The sequence below is a fragment of the Symsagittifera roscoffensis genome, unplaced genomic scaffold (assembly GCF_963678635.1).
Source record: "Symsagittifera roscoffensis unplaced genomic scaffold, txSymRosc1.1 SCAFFOLD_25, whole genome shotgun sequence".
In the NCBI taxonomy this organism is placed as follows: Eukaryota; Metazoa; Xenacoelomorpha; order Acoela; family Convolutidae; genus Symsagittifera; species Symsagittifera roscoffensis.
Window position 1 is genome coordinate 353,944 of NW_026971149.1, and position 20,397 is coordinate 374,340.

General features: G+C 36.1%; 1 protein-coding gene and 11 non-coding genes across 13 annotated transcripts in view; 11 read left to right on the forward strand and 1 right to left on the reverse strand.

Annotated features, from left to right (window-relative positions):
* Positions 1–20,397, reverse strand: part of LOC134856176 (uncharacterized) — a 177,368-nt gene that overhangs the window by 72,821 nt on the left and 84,150 nt on the right. The window lies entirely within an intron of this gene.
* Positions 6,150–6,231, forward strand: Trnas-gcu (transfer RNA serine (anticodon GCU)). The gene has a single exon. It is a non-coding gene; the product is annotated as a tRNA-Ser (tRNA).
* Trnas-gcu (transfer RNA serine (anticodon GCU)) lies at positions 8,779–8,860 on the forward strand. The gene has a single exon. It is a non-coding gene; the product is annotated as a tRNA-Ser (tRNA).
* On the forward strand, positions 11,741–11,822 carry Trnas-gcu (transfer RNA serine (anticodon GCU)). Its single transcript has one exon. It is a non-coding gene; the product is annotated as a tRNA-Ser (tRNA).
* Trnas-gcu (transfer RNA serine (anticodon GCU)) lies at positions 12,710–12,791 on the forward strand. Its single transcript has one exon. It is a non-coding gene; the product is annotated as a tRNA-Ser (tRNA).
* Positions 13,471–13,552, forward strand: Trnas-gcu (transfer RNA serine (anticodon GCU)). Its single transcript has one exon. It is a non-coding gene; the product is annotated as a tRNA-Ser (tRNA).
* Positions 14,454–14,535, forward strand: Trnas-acu (transfer RNA serine (anticodon ACU)). Its single transcript has one exon. It is a non-coding gene; the product is annotated as a tRNA-Ser (tRNA).
* On the forward strand, positions 15,445–15,526 carry Trnas-acu (transfer RNA serine (anticodon ACU)). Its single transcript has one exon. It is a non-coding gene; the product is annotated as a tRNA-Ser (tRNA).
* Positions 16,435–16,516, forward strand: Trnas-gcu (transfer RNA serine (anticodon GCU)). Its single transcript has one exon. It is a non-coding gene; the product is annotated as a tRNA-Ser (tRNA).
* On the forward strand, positions 17,427–17,508 carry Trnas-gcu (transfer RNA serine (anticodon GCU)). The gene has a single exon. It is a non-coding gene; the product is annotated as a tRNA-Ser (tRNA).
* Positions 18,419–18,500, forward strand: Trnas-gcu (transfer RNA serine (anticodon GCU)). The gene has a single exon. It is a non-coding gene; the product is annotated as a tRNA-Ser (tRNA).
* On the forward strand, positions 19,411–19,492 carry Trnas-gcu (transfer RNA serine (anticodon GCU)). The gene has a single exon. It is a non-coding gene; the product is annotated as a tRNA-Ser (tRNA).

Genomic DNA, 20,397 nt, shown 5'->3' on the forward strand with positions numbered 1-20,397 from the left:
CTAATCCAATACGGTCTATGTTCGTGGGTTCTAATCCCATTCTGGCGGAAGTTTTAGGCAAAATTCTTGAAGTCTTGACCTTTTTTCAGGTATTTATGGACGAATGAAAAAGTTTTATTTGAATTTTTTTGTAAGTATGAAAAATTTAGAAGTTCAGCTTTAGTAGACAACTAATTGACGCACTTTTTACACAACATTTCCAAAATCTGCGGGTGATTAGGGCGTTGAACTGCTAATCCAATACATTCTACGTTCGTGGGTTCGAATCCCATTCCTGGCGGAAGTTTTTGGCAAAACTCTTGAAGTTTTGATCTTTTTCGCGTATTTATGGACGTATAAAAATAGAAAATTACCCAGAAAACTGTTCTGAAGTTACCAGCCCAAGTAGGAAACTAATTCGAGAAACTCAGACATGGTAAAAACAAACTGACTGTTGACTTGAAATTTCAAACTGAACTGCTGAAAGTTTTGAATTAGAATAAGCTTATCTAAGGCACAAGTCCAAGGTACGACAGGGTGGCCGGGTGGTTAAGGCGTTGAACTGCTCATCCAATATGTTCTACATTCGTAGGTTCGAATCCCATCCCTGGCGGAAGTTTTAGGCAAAATTCTTGAAGTTTTGATCTTTTTCAGGTATTTATGGACGAATGAAAAAGTTTTATTTGAATTTTTTTGTAAGTATGAAAAATTTAGAAGTTCAGCTTTAGTAGACAACTAATTGACGCACTTTTCACGGAACATATCCAAAACCTGCGTCAAAAGCTTGAGCGTTCAAATCATTTCAGAAAGTGAATTATTAGCTAAAACCAAACGTTCCATGGGCGGAGGAATGAAAACCAAAAATCTTGAAAAGAAGAGAAGGAGAAGAAACTTGATTCTCTTTGTGTGTTAAAACTTGAACCAATCAACCAAGTTTTGATTATTTAACTTGTTAAACTTTTTGTTTTGATCTAGTTTGGTCCGACCAAACTACAATGTTGCAATTGTTAAAATTGTTGATTTTAGTTATGACTATTTATGTATGTATATGAGGAACATAGGTGAGTATATTTACCTATTTATTCACGACTGAAGTTTTTAACCTGTGTAAGACACAAATTCACTGTGTGGCGACATGGTAAGTTTCAGTAAACTTGCTCGAGAGGAGAAATAACTCAATAACTTTCCTAGCCACATAGTTTCTCAGTTTTAATATTGAAAGGACCGCATAAATGACTGATTATACTTGGTGAGTGAAGTTAAGTTAATTTTAACGGGTGCGTGGCCGTGCCACGTCCCACTTTTTAATCACAAAGAGCGAAAGGAAGTCTTATGGCGAGATGACGTAAGTAGTCAGAAAAGAAATTTTAACTAGGACACTCCTCATGGTGCAAATTTTGTGAAAATGTTGAAAGGCAGTGAGATGTAGTATGATGCCATTTGTGAACACGTAGTGAGTTGAGGTGGAGTAGATAAATTTCATTTTCTTATGCGATTTGTAAGATTGATTATAGAAAACTGGAGTACTACTTGACGATAACCCGGTGTTATGCGATCAATAGGGACATTGATGGAGACTTGTCCGGGGAGTATGTGCCATTCTGCCAGACTGGCACAGCACAACCTTCCGGCGACATAAAAAAAGAACGACTAAAGGCCTTATTGAAGAAAAAGTATTGCGAAGGAGGATAGGAATATTCTAGAATTTTTATTTTTAAAATTTCGATCAGAAGAAGAATATTTCTCAGAAATACGGAAAACGGCCATTTTGACTGGAAAAGACGAAAAAAAGAGAACGACGACAAAAATCGCCGAAAACAGTCGCACGAGAGACGAGAAATACGAAGCCTCTTATTGTGGCAACAACACACGATAAGAACCTTAGCTGTGAATATTAGTGGAGAAGGAGGCTTCAGTGGGGGAAGAAATATACCACGGAACCCTCCCGGGACGCAAATTGGAAGAGATAAGGGCGTTATCTCAGGAATATTACGGGAGCGGAGGCTTGGTCCCCCAGAGACTGTTCTATGTGAAGGGACTGTATAAACTGACTGTATAGCTACTAGAATGGCATAGATCTCTTAATTAACACCGTTATTGTTTGATATTTCAGAATATGAGTAGCTAGAAAGAGGAATGGGTCAATCCATCTCCAATGGATTTAATATAGAACTGTCACACAAAAACATATTAAAATAGGTTATTCGAGCCGTGTTTTTAATGACAATCACGTAGTCTGAGGATCCGAGACTCAGCTATGTGGTTGTGTTCGCATATAAACGAAAGCTGATCAAAAGTCGTTTGACTGATGGCCTAAAAATGGTAACTTTTTACTTTGCCCTAGACAGACCAGAAAATCAACTGGCAAGGTCGAGACGGTGAAAAACGAGTAGGATTAAGGTAACTGACGCCTGCCAGTCGTCAATAGGTACTTTTTCTACGCTCCGTCGCTGTGTAGTATTTGGGCGAATGTTACAAATTCGAGAAAACTCAGACAGGGTAAAAATAAAATGATTGTTGACTTAAATTTTCAAACTGATCTGCTGAAGGGTTTCAACTAGTATAAGCTTAACTAAGCACTGATTCTCGCTACGACAGTGTGGTCGAGTGGTCAGGGCGTTGAAATAATAATCCAATACGTTCTACGTGCGTGGGTTCGAATCCAATCCCTGGCGGAAGTTTTAGGCAAAATTTTTGAAGTTTTGATCTCTTTCAGGTACTTATGGACGAATAAAAAGTTTTATGTGAACTTTTTTGTAAGTATGAAAAATTTAGAAGTTCAGCTTGAGTAGCGACAACTAATTGACCCACTTTTTAATGAACATATCCAAAATCTGCGTCAATTGCTTGAGCGTTTAAATCATTTCAGAAAGTGAATTATTTGCTAAAATCAAACGTTCCAAGGGCGGAGGAATGAAAACCAAATAACTTGAAATAACAGCCAAAAAATAAGTTTTTGACCTAAATTTAGAAGTGCAACAGCTTCTGAAGATCGAAAAACGCGGGAAAAAAATCTATTTCTGTTAAAAAAAAACTTCCCTGATTCGATAAGACACAAAAATGTTACATCGAGACAAGATTTTTGAATTTTGTTCGACGGCGAATTTTAGCTCAAAAGAGTGCTGACCCATTCTTGCTCCCATGGAAACTGATTATCATCATGAATTCACAAAAATGATTAAAATAAAAGCGCCAAAAAAAAGAAAACTACCCAGAAAACTGTTCTGAAGTTACCAGCCCAAGTAGGAACCTAATTCGAGAAAACTCAGAGAGAGTAAAAATGAAATGAGTGTTGACTTAAATTTTCAAAATGAACTGCTGGAGGTTTTCACTTAGAATGAGCTTATCTAAGCACAAATCCTCCGTACGACAGGGTGGCCGAGTGGTTAAGGTGTTGGACTGCTAATCCATTGCGTTCTATGTGCGTGGGTTCAAATTTCATCACTGTTGGAAGTTCTAATAAAAATTCTTGAAGTTTAGATCTTTGTCAGGTATTTATGGACGAATAAAAAGATTTTATGTGAATTTTTTTGTAAGTATGAAAATTTTAGAGATATCAGCTTTACTAGAGACAACTAATTGAGGCATTTTTATGGAACATAACCAAAATCTGCTTCAAAAGCTTGAGCGTTTAAATCATTTAGTAAAGTGAACTACTTGCTAAAGCCAAACGTTCCATGGGTGGAGGAATGACAACCAATTATTTTAAGAGAACAGCAAAATGAGTTTTTGACCTAAATTTAGAAGTGCTACAGCTTCTGCAGATCAAAAAACGCGGAAAAAAACCTATTTACATTAAAACATCCCTGATTTGAAAACAAACAAAAACGTTACATCGAGACAAGATTTGTAAATTTTTGTTCGACGGCCAATTTTAGCTCAAAATACTGCCCACCCAATCGTGCTCCCTTGAAATTGACTATCATCATGAATTAATATATATTGATAAAAAAATAAAAAAACCATTAATATAAATACTGCGATAAAAATAAAAAACCACCCGGAAAACTGTTCTGAAGTTACCAGCCCAAGTAGGAAACCAATTGGAGAAAACTCCGACAGGCTAAAAATAAAATGACTGTTGACTTAAAGTTTCAAACTGAACTGCTGAAAGGTTTCAATTAGAATAAGTTTATCTAAGGCACAAGTCCTACATACGAGAAGGTGGCCGAGTGTTTAGGGCGCTGGACTGCTAATCCAATACGGTCTATGTTCGTGGGTTCGAAACCCATCCCTGGCGGAAGTTTTAGGCAAAATTCTTGAAATCTTGACCTTTTTTCAGGTAATTATGGACGAAGAAAAAAGTTTTATGTGAATTTTTTGTAAGTATGAAAACTTTAGATGTTCAGCTTTAGAAGAGACAACTAATTGACGCACTTTTTACAGAACATTTCCAAAACCTGCGGGTGATTAGGGCGTTGAACTGCTAATCCAATACATTCTACGTTCGTGGGTTCGAATCCCATTCATGGCGGAAGTTTTTGGCAAAACTCTTGAAGTTTTGATCTTTTTCGCGTATTTATTATGGACGTATAAAAATAGAAAATTACCCAGAAAACTGTTCTGAAGTTACCAGCCCAAGTAGGAAACTAATTCGAGAAACTCAGACATGGTAAAAAAAACTGACTGTTGACTTGAAATTTCAATCTGAACTGCTGAAAGTTTTCAATTAGAATAAGCTTATCTAAGGCACAAGTCCTAGGTACTACAGGGTGGCCGGGTGGTTAAGGCGTTGAACTGCTCATCCAATACGTTCTACGTTCGTGGGTTCGAATCCCATCCCTGGCGGACGTAATCTTGAAGATTTGATCTCTTTCAGGTACTTATGGACTAAAAATGTCTTAGTAAAAACTGACGCACTTTTTACGGAACATATCTAAAATCTGCGTCAATTGCTTGAGCGTTTAAATCATTTCGAAAAGTGAACTACTTGCTAAAACAAAACGTTTCGTGGGCAGATGAATGACACCCAATTAATTTGAGAGGGCAGCAAAAAATGAATTTTGACTCAAAACTAGAAGTGCAACAGCTTCTGAAGATCAAAAAACGCGGAAAAAACCTATTTACATGAAAACTTCCCTGATTCGATAAGAAACAAAAACGTTACATCGAGACAAGGTTTGTCAAATTTTGTTCGACGGCCAATTTTAGCCCAAAAGAGTGCTAGCCCGTTCTTGCTTTCATGGAAACTGATTATCATCATGAATTAACAAAAAATGATTAAAAGAAGTGCGCCAAAAATAAAAAACTACCCAGAAAACTGTTCTGAAGTTACCAGCTCAAGTAGGAAATTAATTCGAGAGAACTCAGGGAGGGTAAAAATAAAATGACTGTTGACCTAAATTTACAAACTGAACTGCTGAAAGGTTTCAACTAGATTAAGCTTATCTAAGCACACTTCCTCCCTAGGACAGCGTGGCCGAGTGGTTAAGGTGTTTGACTGCCAAGAAAATACCTTCTACGTGCGTGGGTTCGAATCCCATCCCTGTCGGAAGCTAAAGGCAAAACTCTTGAAGTTTTGATTTCTTTCAGGTACTTACGGACAATTGTGAACTTTTTTTGTAAGTATGAAAAATTTAGAAGTTCGGCTTTAATAGAGACAACTAATTGACGCACTTTTCACGGAACGTATCCACAATCTGCGTCAAAAGCTTGAGTGTTTAAATCATTTCAGAAGGTAAATTGTTTGCTAAAACCAAACGCTCTATGGGCAGAGGAATGAAAACCAAAAAATTTAAGAGAACAAGCAAAAAAATGAGTTTCTGACTAAACTTTAGAAGTGCAACAGCTTCTGAAGATCAAAAAACGCGGAAAAAAACCTATTTACATAAAAAAATCCCTAATTTGAAAACAAACAAAAACGTTACATCGAGACAAGATTTGTCAAATTTTGTTCGACGGCCAATTTTAGCTCAAAAGAGTGGTAACCCGTTCTTGCTTTCATGGAAACTGATTATCATCATGAATTAACAAAAAATGATTAAAAGAAGTGCGCCAATTAAAAAAAAACTACCCAGAAAACTGTTCTGAAGTTACCAGCCCAAGTAGGAAATTAATTCAAGAATACTCAGAGAGGGTAAAAATAAAATGACTGTTGACTTAAATTTACAAACTGAACTGCTGAAAGGTTTCAATTAGAATAAGTTTATCTAAGCACACATTCTCCATACGATAGGGTGGCCGAGTGGTTAAGGCGTTGGACTGCTAATCCAATACGTTCTACGTGCGTGGGTTCGAATCCCATCCCTGTCGGAAGCTAAAGGCAAAACTCTTGAAGTTTTGATCTTTTTCAGGTATTTTTGGACGAAAAAAAAGTTTTATGTGAATTTTTTGTAAGTATGAAAAATTTAGAAGTTCAGCTTTAGAAGAGACAACTAATTGACGCACTTTTTACAGAACATTTCCAAAATCTGCGGGTGGTTAGGGCGTTGAACTGCTAATCCAATACATTCTACGTCCGTGGGTTCGAACCCCATCCTTGGCGGAAGTTTTAGGCAAAACTCTTGAAGTTTTGATCTTTTTCACGTATTTATGGACGTATAAAAATAGAAAATTAACCAGAAAACTGTTCTGAAGTTACCAGCAAAGTAGGAAACTAAGTCGAGAAAACTTTGACATGGTAAAAACAAAATGACTGTTGACTTGAAATTTCAAACTGAACTGCTGAAAGTTTTCAATTAGAATAAGCTTATCTGAGGCACAAGTCCTAGGTACGACAAGGTGGCCGGGTAGTTAAGGTGTTGAACTGCTCATCCAATACATTCTACGTTCGTGGGTGCGAATCCCAGCCTTGGCGGAAGTTTTAGGCAAAATTCTTGAAGTTTTGATCTTTTTCAGGTATTCATGGACGAATAAAAAAGTTTTATTTGAATTTTTTTGTAAGTATGAAAAATTTAGAAGTTTAGCTTTAGTAGAGACAACTAATTGACGCACTTTTACGGAATAGATCCAAAACCTGCGTCAAAAGCTTGAGCGTTCAAATCATTTCAGAAAGTGAATTATTAGCTAAAACCAAACGTTCCATGGGCGGAGGAATGAAAACCAAAAAACTTAAGAGAACAGCAAAAAAATGAGTTTTGACCTAACTTTAGAAGTGCAACAGCTTCTGAAGATCAAAAAACGCGGAAAAAATCTATTTACATGAAAACTTTCCTGATTCGATAAGAAACAAAAACGTAACACCGAGACAAGATTTGTCAAATTTTGTTCGACGGCCAATTTTAGCTCAAAAGAGTGCTAACCCGTTCTTGCTCTCATGGAAACTGATTATCATCATGAATTAACAAAAAATGATTAAAAGAAGTGCGCCAAAAATAAAAAAACTACCCAGAAAACTGTTCTGAAGTTACCAGCCCAAGTAGGAAATAAATTCGAGAAAACTCAGAGAGGGTAAAAATAAAATGACTGTTGACTTAAACTTACAAATTGAACTGCTGAAATGTTTCAATTAGAATAAGTTTATCTAAGCACACATTCTCCATACGACAGGGTGGCCGAGTGGTAAAGGCGTTGGACTGCTAATCCAATACGTTCTACATGGTTCGATTCGAATCCCATTCCTGTCGGAAGCTAAAGGCAAAACTCTTGAAGTTTTGATCTTTTTCAGGTATTTTTGGACGAAAAAAAAATTTTATGTGAATTTTTTGTAAGTATGAAAAATTTGAAAGTTCAGCTTTAGAAGAGACAACTAATTGACGCACTTTTTACAGAACATTTCCAAAATCTGCGGGTGGTTAGGACGTTGAACTACTACTCCAATACTTTCTACGTTCGTGGGTTCGAATCCCATCCCTGGCGGAAGTTTTAGGCAAAACTCTTGAAGTTTTGATCTTTTTCACGTATTTATGGACGTATAAAAACAGAAAATTACCCAGAAAACTGTTCTGAAGTTACCAGCCCAAGTAGGAAACTAATTCGAGAAAACTCAGACATGGTAAAAACAAAACGACTGTTGACTTGAAATTTCAAACTGAACTAATGAAAGTTTTCAATTAGAATAAGCTTATCTAAGGCACAAGTCCTAGGTACGACAGGGTGGCCGGGTGGTTAAGGCGTTGAAATGCTCATCCAATACGTTCTACGTTCGTGGGTTCGAATCCCATCCCTGGCGGAAGTTTTAGGCAAAATTCTTGAAGTTTTGATCTTTTTCAGGTATTTATGGACGAATAAAAAAGTTTTATTTCAATTTTTTTGTAAGTATGAAAAATTTAGAAGTTCAGCTTTAGTAGAGACAACTAATTGACGCACTTTTTACGGAACATATCCAAAACCTGCGTCAAAAGCTTGAGCGTTCAAATCATTTCAGAAGGTGAATTATTAGCTAAAACCAAACGTTCCATGGGCGGAGGACTGAAAACCAAAAAATTTAAGAGAACAGCAAAAAAATGAGTTTTGACCTAACTTTAGAAGTGCAACAGCTTCTGAAGATCAAAAAACGCGGAAAAAACCAATTTACATGAAAACTTCCCTGATTCGATAAGAAACAAAAACGTTATATCGAGACAAGATTTGTCAATATTTGTTCGACGGCCAATTTTAGCTCAAAAGAGTGCTAACCCGTTCTTGCTCTCATGGAAACTGATTATCATCATGAATTAACAAAAAATGATTAAAAGAAGTGCGCCAAAAATACAAAAAACTACCCAGAAATGTGTTCTGAAGTTACCAGCTCAAGTAGGAAATTATTTCGAGAAAACTCAGAGAGGGTAAAAAGAAAATGACTGTTGACTTAAATTTACAAACTGAACTGCTGAAAGGTTTCAAATATAATAAGTTTATCTAAGCACTCATACTCCATACGACAGGGTGGCGGAGTGGTTAAGGCGTTGGACTGCTAATCCAATACGTTCTACGCGCGTGGGTTCGAATCCCATCCCTGTCGGAAGCTAAAGGCAAAACTCTTGAAGTTTTGATTTCTTTCAGGTACTTACGGACGAAGGTGAACTTTTTTGTATAAAAATAGAAAATTAACCAGAAAACTGTTCTGAAGTTACCAGGCCAAGTAGGAAACCAATTCGAGAAAACTCAGACATGGTAAAAACAAAATGACTGTTGAGTTGAAATTTCAAACTGAACTGCTGAAAGTTTTCAATTAGAATAAGCTTATCTAAGGCACAAGTCCTAGGTACGACAGGGTGGCCGCGTGGTTAAAGCGTTGAACTGCTCATCCAATACGTTCTACGTTCGTGGGTGCGAATCCCATCCTTGGCGGAAGTTTTAGGCAAAATTCTTGAAGTTTTAATCTTTTTCAGGTATTTATGGACGAATAAAAAAGTTTTATTTGAATTTTTTTGTAAGTATGAAAAATTTAGAAGTTCAGCTTTAGTAGAGACAACTAATTGACGCACTTTTACGGAATAGATCCAAAACCTGCGGGTGGTTAGGGCGTTGAACTGCTAATCCAATACATTCTACGTCCGTGGGTTCGAACCCCAACCCTGGCGGAAGTTTTAGGCAAAACTCTTGAAGTTTTGATCTTTTTCACGTATTTATGGACGTATAAAAATAGAAAATTAACCAGAAAACTGTTCTGAAGTTACCAGCCCAAGTAGGAAACTAAGTCGAGAAAACTTTGACATGGTAAAAACAAAATGACTGTTGACTTGAAATTTCAAACTGAACTGCTGAAAGTTTTCAATTAGAATAAGCTTATCTGAGGCACAAGTCCTAGGTACGACAGGGTGGCCGGGTAGTTAAGGCGTTGAACTGCTCATCCAATACGTTCTACGTTCGTGGGTGCGAATCCCATCCTTGGCGGAAGTTTTAGGCAAAATTCTTGAAGTTTTGATCTTTTTCAGGTATTTATGGACGAATAAAAAAGTTTTATTTGAAATTTTTTGTAAGTATGAAAAATTTAGAAGTTCAGCTTTAGTAGAGACAACTAATTGACGCACTTTTACGGAATAGATCCAAAACCTGCGTCAAAAGCTTGAGCGTTCAAATCATTTCAGAAAGTGAATTATTAGCTAAAACCAAACGTTCCATGGGCGGAGGAATGAAAACCAAAAAACTTAAGAGAACAGCAAAAAAATGAGTTTTGACCTAACTTTAGAAGTGCAACAGCTTCTGAAGATCAAAAAACGCGGAAAAAATCTATTTACATGAAAACTTTCCTGATTCGATAAGAAACAAAAACGTAACACCGAGACAAGATTTGTCAAATTTTGTTCGACGGCCAATTTTAGCTCAAAAGAGTGCTAACCCGTTCTTGCTCTCATGGAAACTGATTATCATCATGAATTAACAAAAAATGATTAAAAGAAGTGCGCCAAAAATAAAAAAACTACCCAGAAAACTGTTCTGAAGTTACCAGCCCAAGTAGGAAATAAATTCGAGAAAACTCAGAGAGGGTAAAAATAAAATGACTGTTGACTTAAACTTACAAATTGAACTGCTGAAATGTTTCAATTAGAATAAGTTTATCTAAGCACACATTCTCCATACGACAGGGTGGCCGAGTGGTAAAGGCGTTGGACTGCTAATCCAATACGTTCTACATGGTTCGATTCGAATCCCATTCCTGTCGGAAGCTAAAGGCAAAACTCTTGAAGTTTTGATCTTTTTCAGGTATTTTTGGACGAAAAAAAAAGTTCTATGTGAATTTTTTGTAAGTATGAAAAATTTGAAAGTTCAGCTTTAGAAGAGACAACTAATTGACGCACTTTTTACAGAACATTTCCAAAATCTGCGGGTGGTTAGGGCGTTGAACTACTACTCCAATACTTTCTACGTTCGTGGGTTCGAATCCCATCCCTGGCGGAAGTTTTAGATAAAAACTCTTGAAGTTTTGATCTTTTTCACGTATTTATGGACGTATAAAAATAGAAAATTACCCAGAAAACTGTTCTGAAGTTACCAGCCCAAGTAGGAAACTAATTCGAGAAAACTCAGACATGGTAAAAACAAAACGACTGTTGAGTTGAAATTTCAAACTGAACTGCTGAAAGTTTTCAATTAGAATAAGCTTATCTAAGGCACAAGTCCTAGGTACGACAGGGTGGCCGGGTGGTTAAGGCGTTGAAATGCTCATCCAATACGTTCTACGTTCGTGGGTTCGAATCCCATCCCTGGCGGAAGTTTTAGGCAAAATTCTTGAAGTTTTGATCTTTTTCAGGTATTTATGGACGAATAAAAAAGTTTTATTTCAATTTTTTTGTAAGTATGAAAAATTTAGAAGTTCAGCTTTAGTAGAGACAACTAATTGACGCACTTTTTACGGAACATATCCAAAACCTGCGTCAAAAGCTTGAGCGTTCAAATCATTTCAGAAGGTGAATTATTAGCTAAAACCAAACGTTCCATGGGCGGAGGACTGAAAACCAAAAAATTTAAGAGAACAGCAAAAAAATGAGTTTTGACCTAACTTTAGAAGTGCAACAGCTTCTGAAGATCAAAAAACGCGGAAAAAACCAATTTACATGAAAACTTCCCTGATTCGATAAGAAACAAAAACGTTATATCGAGACAAGATTTGTCAATATTTGTTCGACGGCCAATTTTAGCTCAAAAGAGTGCTAACCCGTTCTTGCTCTCATGGAAACTGATTATCATCATGAATTAACAAAAAATGATTAAAAGAAGTGCGCCAAAAATACAAAAAACTACCCAGAAATGTGTTCTGAAGTTACCAGCCCAAGTAGGAAATTATTTCGAGAAAACTCAGAGAGGGTAAAAAGAAAATGACTGTTGACTTAAATTTACAAACTGAACTGCTGAAAGGTTTCAAATATAATAAGTTTATCTAAGCACTCATACTCCATACGACAGGGTGGCCGAGTGGTTAAGGCGTTGGACTGCTAATCCAATACGTTCTACGTGCGTGGGTTCGAATCCCATCCCTGTCGGAAGCTAAAGGCAAAACTCTTGAAGTTTTGATTTCTTTCAGGTACTTACGGACGAAGGTGAACTTTTTTGTATAAAAATAGAAAATTAACCAGAAAACTGTTCTGAAGTTACCAGGCCAAGTAGGAAACCAATTCGAGAAAACTCAGACATGGTAAAAACAAAATGACTGTTGAGTTGAAATTTCAAACTGAACTGCTGAAAGTTTTCAATTAGAATAAGCTTATCTAAGGCACAAGTCCTAGGTACGACAGGGTGGCCGGGTGGTTAAGGCGTTGAACTGCTCATCCAATATGTTCTACAATCGTGGGTTCGAATCCCATCCCTGGCAGAAGTTTTAGGCGGAATTCTTGAAGTTTTGATCTTTTTCAAGTATTTATGGACGAATAAAAAAGATTTATATGAATTTTTTCGTAGGTACGAAAATTTTAGAAGTATCATCTTTCGTAGAGACAACTAATTGACACACTTTTTACGGATTATATCCAAAATCTGCGTCAAATGCTTGAGCGTTTAAATCATTTCAGAAAGTGAACTACTTGCTAAAACAAAACGTTTCATGGGCAGATGAATGACACCCAATTAATTTGAGAGGGCAGCAAAAAAATGAATTTTGACTCAAATCTAGAAGTGCAACAGCTTCTGAAGATCAAAAAACGCGGAAAAACCTATTTACATGAAAACTTCCCTGATTCGATAAGAAACAAAAACGTTACATCGAGACAAGATTTGTCAATTTTTGTTCGACGGCCAATTTCAGCTCAAAATAGTGCTAACCCGTTCTTGCTCTCATGGAAACTGATTATCATCATGAATTAACAAAAAATGATTAAAAGAAGTTGAAAGGTTGCAATTATAATAAGTTTATCTAAGCACTGATACTCCATACGACAGGGTGGCCGAGTGGTTAAGGCGTTGGACAGCTAGTCCAATACGTACTACGAGCGTGGGTTCGAATCCCATCCCTGTCGGAAGCTAAAGGCAAAACTCTTGAAGTTTTGATTTCTTTCAGGTACTTACGAACGAATGTCAACTTTTTTGTAAGTATGAAAAATTTAGAAGTTCGGCTTTAATAGAGACAACTAATTGACGCACTTTTTACGGAACGTATCCACAATCTGCGTCAAAATCTTGAGCGTTTAAATCATTTCAGAAGGTGAATTATTTGCTAAAACCAAACGCTCCATGGGCAGAGGAATGAAAACCAAAAAATTTAAGAGAACAGCAAAAAAATGAGTTTCTGACTAAACTTTAGAAGTGCAACAGCTTCTGAAGATCAAAAAACGCCGAAAAAAACCTATTTACATTTAAAAATACCTGATTTGAAAACAAACAAAAACGTTACATCGAGACAAGATTTGTCAAATTTTGTTCGACGGCCAATTTTAGCTCAAAAGAGTGCTAACCCGTTCTTGCTCTCATGGAAACTGATTATCATCATGAATTAACAAAAAATGATTAAAAGAAGTGCGCAAAAAATAAAAAAAAACTACCCAGAAAACTGTTCTGAAGTTACCAGCCCAAGTAGGAAATTAATTCGAGAAAACTCAGAGAGGGTAAAAATAAAATGACTGTTGACTTAAATTTACAAACTGAACTGCTGAAAGGTTTCAATTAGAATAAGTTTATCTAAGCATATATTCTCCATACGACAGGGTGGCCGAGTGGTTAAGGCGTTGGACTGCTAATCCAATACGTTCCACGTGCGTGGGTTCGAATCCCATCCCTGTCGGAAGCAAATGGCAAAACTCTTGAAGTTTTGATCTTTTTCAGGTATTTTTGGATAAAAAAAAATTTTATGTGAATTTTTTGTAAGTATGAAAAATTTAGAAGTTCAGCTTTAGAAGAGACAACTAATTGACGCACTTTTTACAGAACATTTCCAAAATCTGCGGGTGGTTAGGTCGTTGAACTGTTAATCCAATACATTCTACGTTCGAACCCCATCCCTGGCGGAAGTTTTAGGCAAAACTCTTGAAGTTTTGATTTCTTTCAGGTACTTACGAACGAATGTCAACTTTTTTGTAAGTATGAAAAATTTAGAAGTTCGGCTTTAATAGAGACAACTAATTGACGCACTTTTTACGGAACGTATCCACAATCTGCGTCAAAACCTTGAGCGTTTAAATCATTTCAGAAGGTGAATTATTTGCTAAAACCAAACGCTCCATGGGCAGAGGAATGAAAACCAAAAAATTTAAGAGAACAGCAAAAAAATGAGTTTCTGACTAAACTTTAGAAGTGCAACAGCTTCTAAAGATCAAAAAACGCGGAAAAAAACCTATTTACATTAAAAAATCCCTGATTTGAAAACAAACAAAAACGTTACATCGAGACAAGATTTGTCAAATTTTGTTCGACGGCCAATTTCAGCTCAAAATAGTGCTAACCCGTTCTTGCTCTCATGGAAACTGATTATCATCATGAATTAACAAAAAATGATTAAAAGAAGTGCGCCAAAAATAAAAAAAACTACCCAGAAAACTGTTCTGAAGTTACCAGCCCAAGTAGGAAATTAATTCGAGAAAACTCAGAGAGGGTAAAAATAAAATGACTGTTGACTTAAATTTACAAACTGAACTGCTGAAAGGTTTCAATTAGAATAAGTTTATCTAAGCATACATTCTCCATACGACAGGGTGGCCGAGTGGTTAAGGCGTTGGACTACTAATCCAATACGTTCAACGTGCGTGGGTTCGAATCCCATCCCTGTCGGAAGCAAATGGCAAAACTCTTGAAGTTTTGATCTTTTTCAGGTATTTTTGGATTAAAAAAAATTTTATGTGAATTTTTTGTAAGTATGAAAAATTTAGAAGTTCAGCTTTAGAAGAGACAACTAATTGACGCACTTTTTACAGAACATTTCCAAAATCTGCGGGTGGTTAGGTCGTTGAACTGTTAATCCAATACATTCTACGTTCGTGGGTTCGAACCCCATCCCTGGCGGAAGTTTTAGGCAAAACTCTTGAAGTTTTGATTTCTTTCAGGTACTTACGAACGAATGTCAACTTTTTTGTAAGTATGAAAAATTTAGAAGTTCGGCTTTAATAGAGACAACTAATTGACGCACTTTTTACGGAACGTATCCACAATCTGCGTCAAAACCTTGAGCGTTTAAATCATTTCAGAAGGTGAATTATTTGCTAAAACCAAACGCTCCATGGGCAGAGGAATGAAAACCAAAAAATTTAAGAGAACAGCAAAAAAATGAGTTTCTGACTAAACTTTAGAAGTGCAACAGCTTCTAAAGATCAAAAAACGCGGAAAAAAACCTATTTACATTAAAAAATCCCTGATTTGAAAACAAACAAAAACGTTACATCGAGACAAGATTTGTCAAATTTTGTTCGACGGCCAATTTCAGCTCAAAATAGTGCTAACCCGTTCTTGCTCTCATGGAAACTGATTATCATCATGAATTAACAAAAAATGATTAAAAGAAGTGCGCCAAAAATAAAAAAAACTACCCAGAAAACTGTTCTGAAGTTACCAGCCCAAGTAGGAAATTAATTCGAGAAAACTCAGAGAGGGTAAAAATAAAATGACTGTTGACTTAAATTTACAAACTGAACTGCTGAAAGGTTTCAATTAGAATAAGTTTATCTAAGCATACATTCTCCATACGACAGGGTGGCCGAGTGGTTAAGGCGTTGGACTACTAATCCAATACGTTCAACGTGCGTGGGTTCGAATCCCATCCCTGTCGGAAGCAAATGGCAAAACTCTTGAAGTTTTGATCTTTTTCAGGTATTTTTGGATTAAAAAAATTATATGTGAATTTTTTGTAAGTATGAAAAATTTAGAAGTTCAGCTTTAGAAGAGACAACTAATTGACGCACTTTTTACAGAACATTTCCAAAATCTGCGGGTGGTTAGGTCGTTGAACTGTTAATCCAATACATTCTACGTTCGTGGGTTCGAACCCCATCCCTGGCGGAAGTTTTAGGCAAAACTCTTGAAGTTTTGATTTCTTTCAGGTACTTACGAACGAATGTCAACTTTTTTGTAAGTATGAAAAATTTAGAAGTTCGGCTTTAATAGAGACAACTAATTGACGCACTTTTTACGGAACGTATCCACAATCTGCGTCAAAATCTTGAGCGTTTAAATCATTTCAGAAGGTGAATTATTTGCTAAAACCAAACGCTCCATGGGCAGAGGAATGAAAACCAAAAAATTTAAGAGAACAGCAAAAAAATGAGTTTCTGACTAAACTTTAGAAGTGCAACAGCTTCTAAAGATCAAAAAACGCGGAAAAAAACCTATTTACATTAAAAAATCCCTGATTTGAAAACAAACAAAAACGTTACATCGAGACAAGATTTGTCAAATTTTGTTCGACGGCCAATTTCAGCTCAAAATAGTGCTAACCCGTTATTGCTCTCATGGAAACTGATTATCATCATGAATTAACAAAAAATGATTAAAAGAAGTGCGCCAAAAATAAAAAAAACTACCCAGAAAACTGTTCTGAAGTTACCAGCCCAAGTAGGAAATTAATTCGAGAAAACTCAGAGAGGGTAAAAATAAAATGACTGTTGACTTAAATTTACAAACTGAACTGCTGAAAGGTTTCAATTAGAATAAGTTTATCTAAGCATACATTCTCCATACGACAGGGTGGCCGAGTGGTTAAGGCGTTGGACTGCTAATCCAATACGTTCTACGTGCGTGAGTTCGAATCCCATCCCTGTCGGAAGCAAAACGCAAAACTCTTGAAGTTTTGATCTTTTTCAGGTATTTTTGGACGAAAAAAAAGTTTTATGTGAATTTTTTGTAAGTATGAAAAATTTAGAAGTTCAGCTTTAGAAGAGACAACTAATTGACGCACTTTTTACAGAACATTTCCAAAATCTGCGGGTGGTTAGGGCGTTGAACTGCTAATCCAATACATTCTACGTTCGTGGGTTCGAACCCCATCCCTGGCGGAAGTTTTAGGCAAAACTCTTGAAGTTTTGATTTCTTTCAGGTACTTACGAACGAATGTCAACTTTTTTGTAAGTATGAAAAATTTAGAAGTTCGGCTTTAATAGAGACAACTAATTGACGCACTTTTTACGGAACGTATCCACAATCTGCATCAAAATCTTGAGCGTTTAAATCATTTCAGAAGGTGAATTATTTGCTAAAACCAAACGCTCCATGGGCAGAGGAATGAAAACCAAAAAATTTAAGAGAACAGCAAAAAAATGAGTTTCTGACTAAACTTTAGAAGTGCAACAGCTTCTGAAGATCAAAAAACGCGGAAAAAAACCTATTTACATTAAAAAATCCCTGATTTGAAAACAAACAAAAACGTTACATCGAGACAAGATTTGTCAAATTTTGTTCGACGGCCAATTTTAGCTCAAAAGAGTGCTAACCCGTTCTTGCTCTCATGGAAACTGATTATCATCATGAATTAACAAAAAATGATTAAAAGAAGTGCGCCTAAAATAAAAAAAACTACCCAGAAAACTGTTCTGAAGTTACCAGCCCAAGTAGGAAATTAATTCGAGAAAACTCAGAGAGGGTAAAAATAAAATGACTGTTGACTTAAATTTACAAACTGAACTGCTGAAAGGTTTCAATTAGAATAAGTTTATCTAAGCATATATTCGCCATACGACAGGGTGGCCGAGTGGTTAAGGCGTTGGACTGCTAATCCAATACGTTCTACGTGCGTGGGTTCGAATCCCATCCCTGTCGGAAGCAAAAGGCAAAACTCTTGAAGTTTTGATCTTTTTCAGGTATTTTTGGACGAAAAAAAAGTTTTATGTGAATTTTTTGTAAGTATGAAAAATATAGAAGTTCAGCTTTAGAAGAGACAACTAATTGACGCACTTTTTACAGAACATTTCCAAAATCTGCGGGTGGTTAGGGCGTTGAACTGCTAATCCAATACATTCTACGTTCGTGGGTTCGAACCCCATCCCTGGCGGAAGTTTTAGGCAAAACTCTTGAAGTTTTGATTTCTTTCAGGTACTTACGAACGAATGTCAACTTTTTTGTAAGTATGAAAAATTTAGAAGTTCGGCTTTAATAGAGACAACTAATTGACGCACTTTTTACGGAACGTATCCACAATCTGCATCAAAATCTTGAGCGTTTAAATCATTTCAGAAGGTGAATTATTTGCTAAAACCAAACGCTCCATGGGCAGAGGAATGAAAAACAAAAAATTTAAGAGAACAGCAAAAAAATGAGTTTCTGACTAAACTTTAGAAGTGCAACAGCTTCTGAAGATCAAAAAACGCGGAAAAAAACCTATTTACATTAAAAAATCCCTGATTTGAAAACAAACAAAAACGTTACATCGAGACAAGATTTGTCAAATTTTGTTCGACGGCCAATTTTAGCTCAAAAGAGTGCTAACCCGTTCTTGCTCTCATGGAAACTGATTATCATCATGAATTAACAAAAAATGATTAAAAGAAGTGCGCCAAAAATAAAAAAAACTACCCAGAAAACTGTTCTGAAGTTACCAGCCCAAGTAGGAAATTAATTCGAGAAAACTCAGAGAGGGTAAAAATAAAATGACTGTTGACTTAAATTTACAAACTGAACTGCTGAAAGGTTTCAATTAGAATAAGTTTATCTAAGCATATATTCTCCATACGACAGGGTGGCCGAGTGGTTAAGGCGTTGGACTGCTAATCCAATACGTTCTACGTGCGTGGGTTCGAATCCCATCCCTGTCGGAAGCAAAAGGCAAAACTCTTGAAGTTTTGATCTTTTTCAGGTATTTTTGGACGAAAAAAAAGTTTTATGTGAATTTTTTGTAAGTATGAAAAATATAGAAGTTCAGCTTTAGAAGAGACAACTAATTGACGCACTTTTTACAGAACATTTCCAAAATCTGCGGGTGGTTAGGGCGTTGAACTGCTAATCCAATACATTCTACGTTCGTGGGTTCGAACCCCATCCCTGGCGGAAGTTTTAGGCAAAACTCTTGAAGTTTTGATTTCTTTCAGGTACTTACGAACGAATGTCAACTTTTTTGTAAGTATGAAAAATTTAGAAGTTCGGCTTTAATAAAGACAACTAATTGACGCACTTTTTAAGGAACGTATCCACAATCTGCGTCAAAATCTTGAGCGTTTAAATCATTTCAGAAGGTGAATTATTTGCTAAAACCAAACGCTCCATGGGCAGAGAAATGAAAACCAAAAAATTTAAGAGAACAGCAAAAAAATGAGTTTCTGACTAAACTTTAGAAGTGCAACAGCTTCTGAAGATCAAAAAACGCGGAAAAAAACCTATTTACATTAAAAAATCCCTGATTTGAAAACAAACAAAAACGTTACATCGAGACAAGATTTGTCAAATTTTGTTCGACGGCCAATTTTAGCTCAAAAGAGTGCTAACCCGTTCTTGCTCTCATGGAAACTGATTATCATCATGGATTAACAAAAAATGATTAAAAGAAGTGCGCCAAAAATAAAAAAAACTTCCCAGAAAACTGTTCTGAAGTTACCAGCCCAAGTAGGAAAATAATTCGAGAAAACTCAGAGAGGGTAAAAATAAAATGACTGTCGACTTAAATTTACAAACTGAACTGCTGAAAGGTTTCAATTAGAATAAGTTTATCTAAGCATAAATTCTCCATACGACAGGGTGGCCGAGTGGTTAAGGCGTTGAACTGCTAATCCAATACGTTCTACGTGCGTGGGTTCGAATCCCATCCCTGTCGGAAGCAAAAAGCAAAACTCTTGAAGTTTTGATCTTTTTCAGGTATTTTTGGACGAAAGAAAAGTTTTATGTGAATTTTTTGTAAGTATGAAAAATTTAGAAGTTCAGCTTTAGAAGAGACAACTAATTGACGCACTTTTTACAGAACATTTCCAAAATCTGCGGGTGGTTAGGGCGTTGAACTGCTAATCCAATACATTCTACGTTCGTGGGTTCGAACCCCATCCCTGGCGGAAGTTTTAGGCAAAACTCTTGAAGTTTTGATCTTTTTCAGGTATTTATGGACGAATAAAAAAGTTTTATTTGAATTTTTTGCAAGTATGAAAAATTTAGAAGTTCAGCTTTAGTAGAGACAGCTAATTGACGCACTTTTTACGGAACAAATCCAAAACCTGCGTCAAAAGCTTGAGCGTTCAAATCATTTCAGAAAGTGAATTATTAGCTAAAACCAAACGTTCCATGGGCGGAGGAATGAAAACCAAAAAACTTAAGAGAACAGCAAAAAAATGAGTTTTGATCTAACTTTAGAAGTGCAACAGCTTCTGAAGATCAAAAAACGCGGAAAAAATCTGTTTACATGAAAACTTTCCTGATTTGATAAGAAACAAAAACGTAATATCGAGACAAGATTTGTCAAATTTTGTTCGACGGCCAATTTTAGCTCAAAAGAGTGCTAACCCGTTCTTGTTCTCATGGAAACTGATTATCATCATGAATTAACAAAAAATGATTAAAAGAAGTGCGCCAAAAATAAAAAACAAACCAGAAAACTGTTCTGGTGTTACCAGCCCAAGTAGGAAATAAATTCGAGAAAACTCAGAGAGGGTAAAAATAAAATGACTGTTGACTTAAATTTACAAACTGAACTGCTGAAAGGTTTCAATTAGAATAAGTTTATCTAAGCAC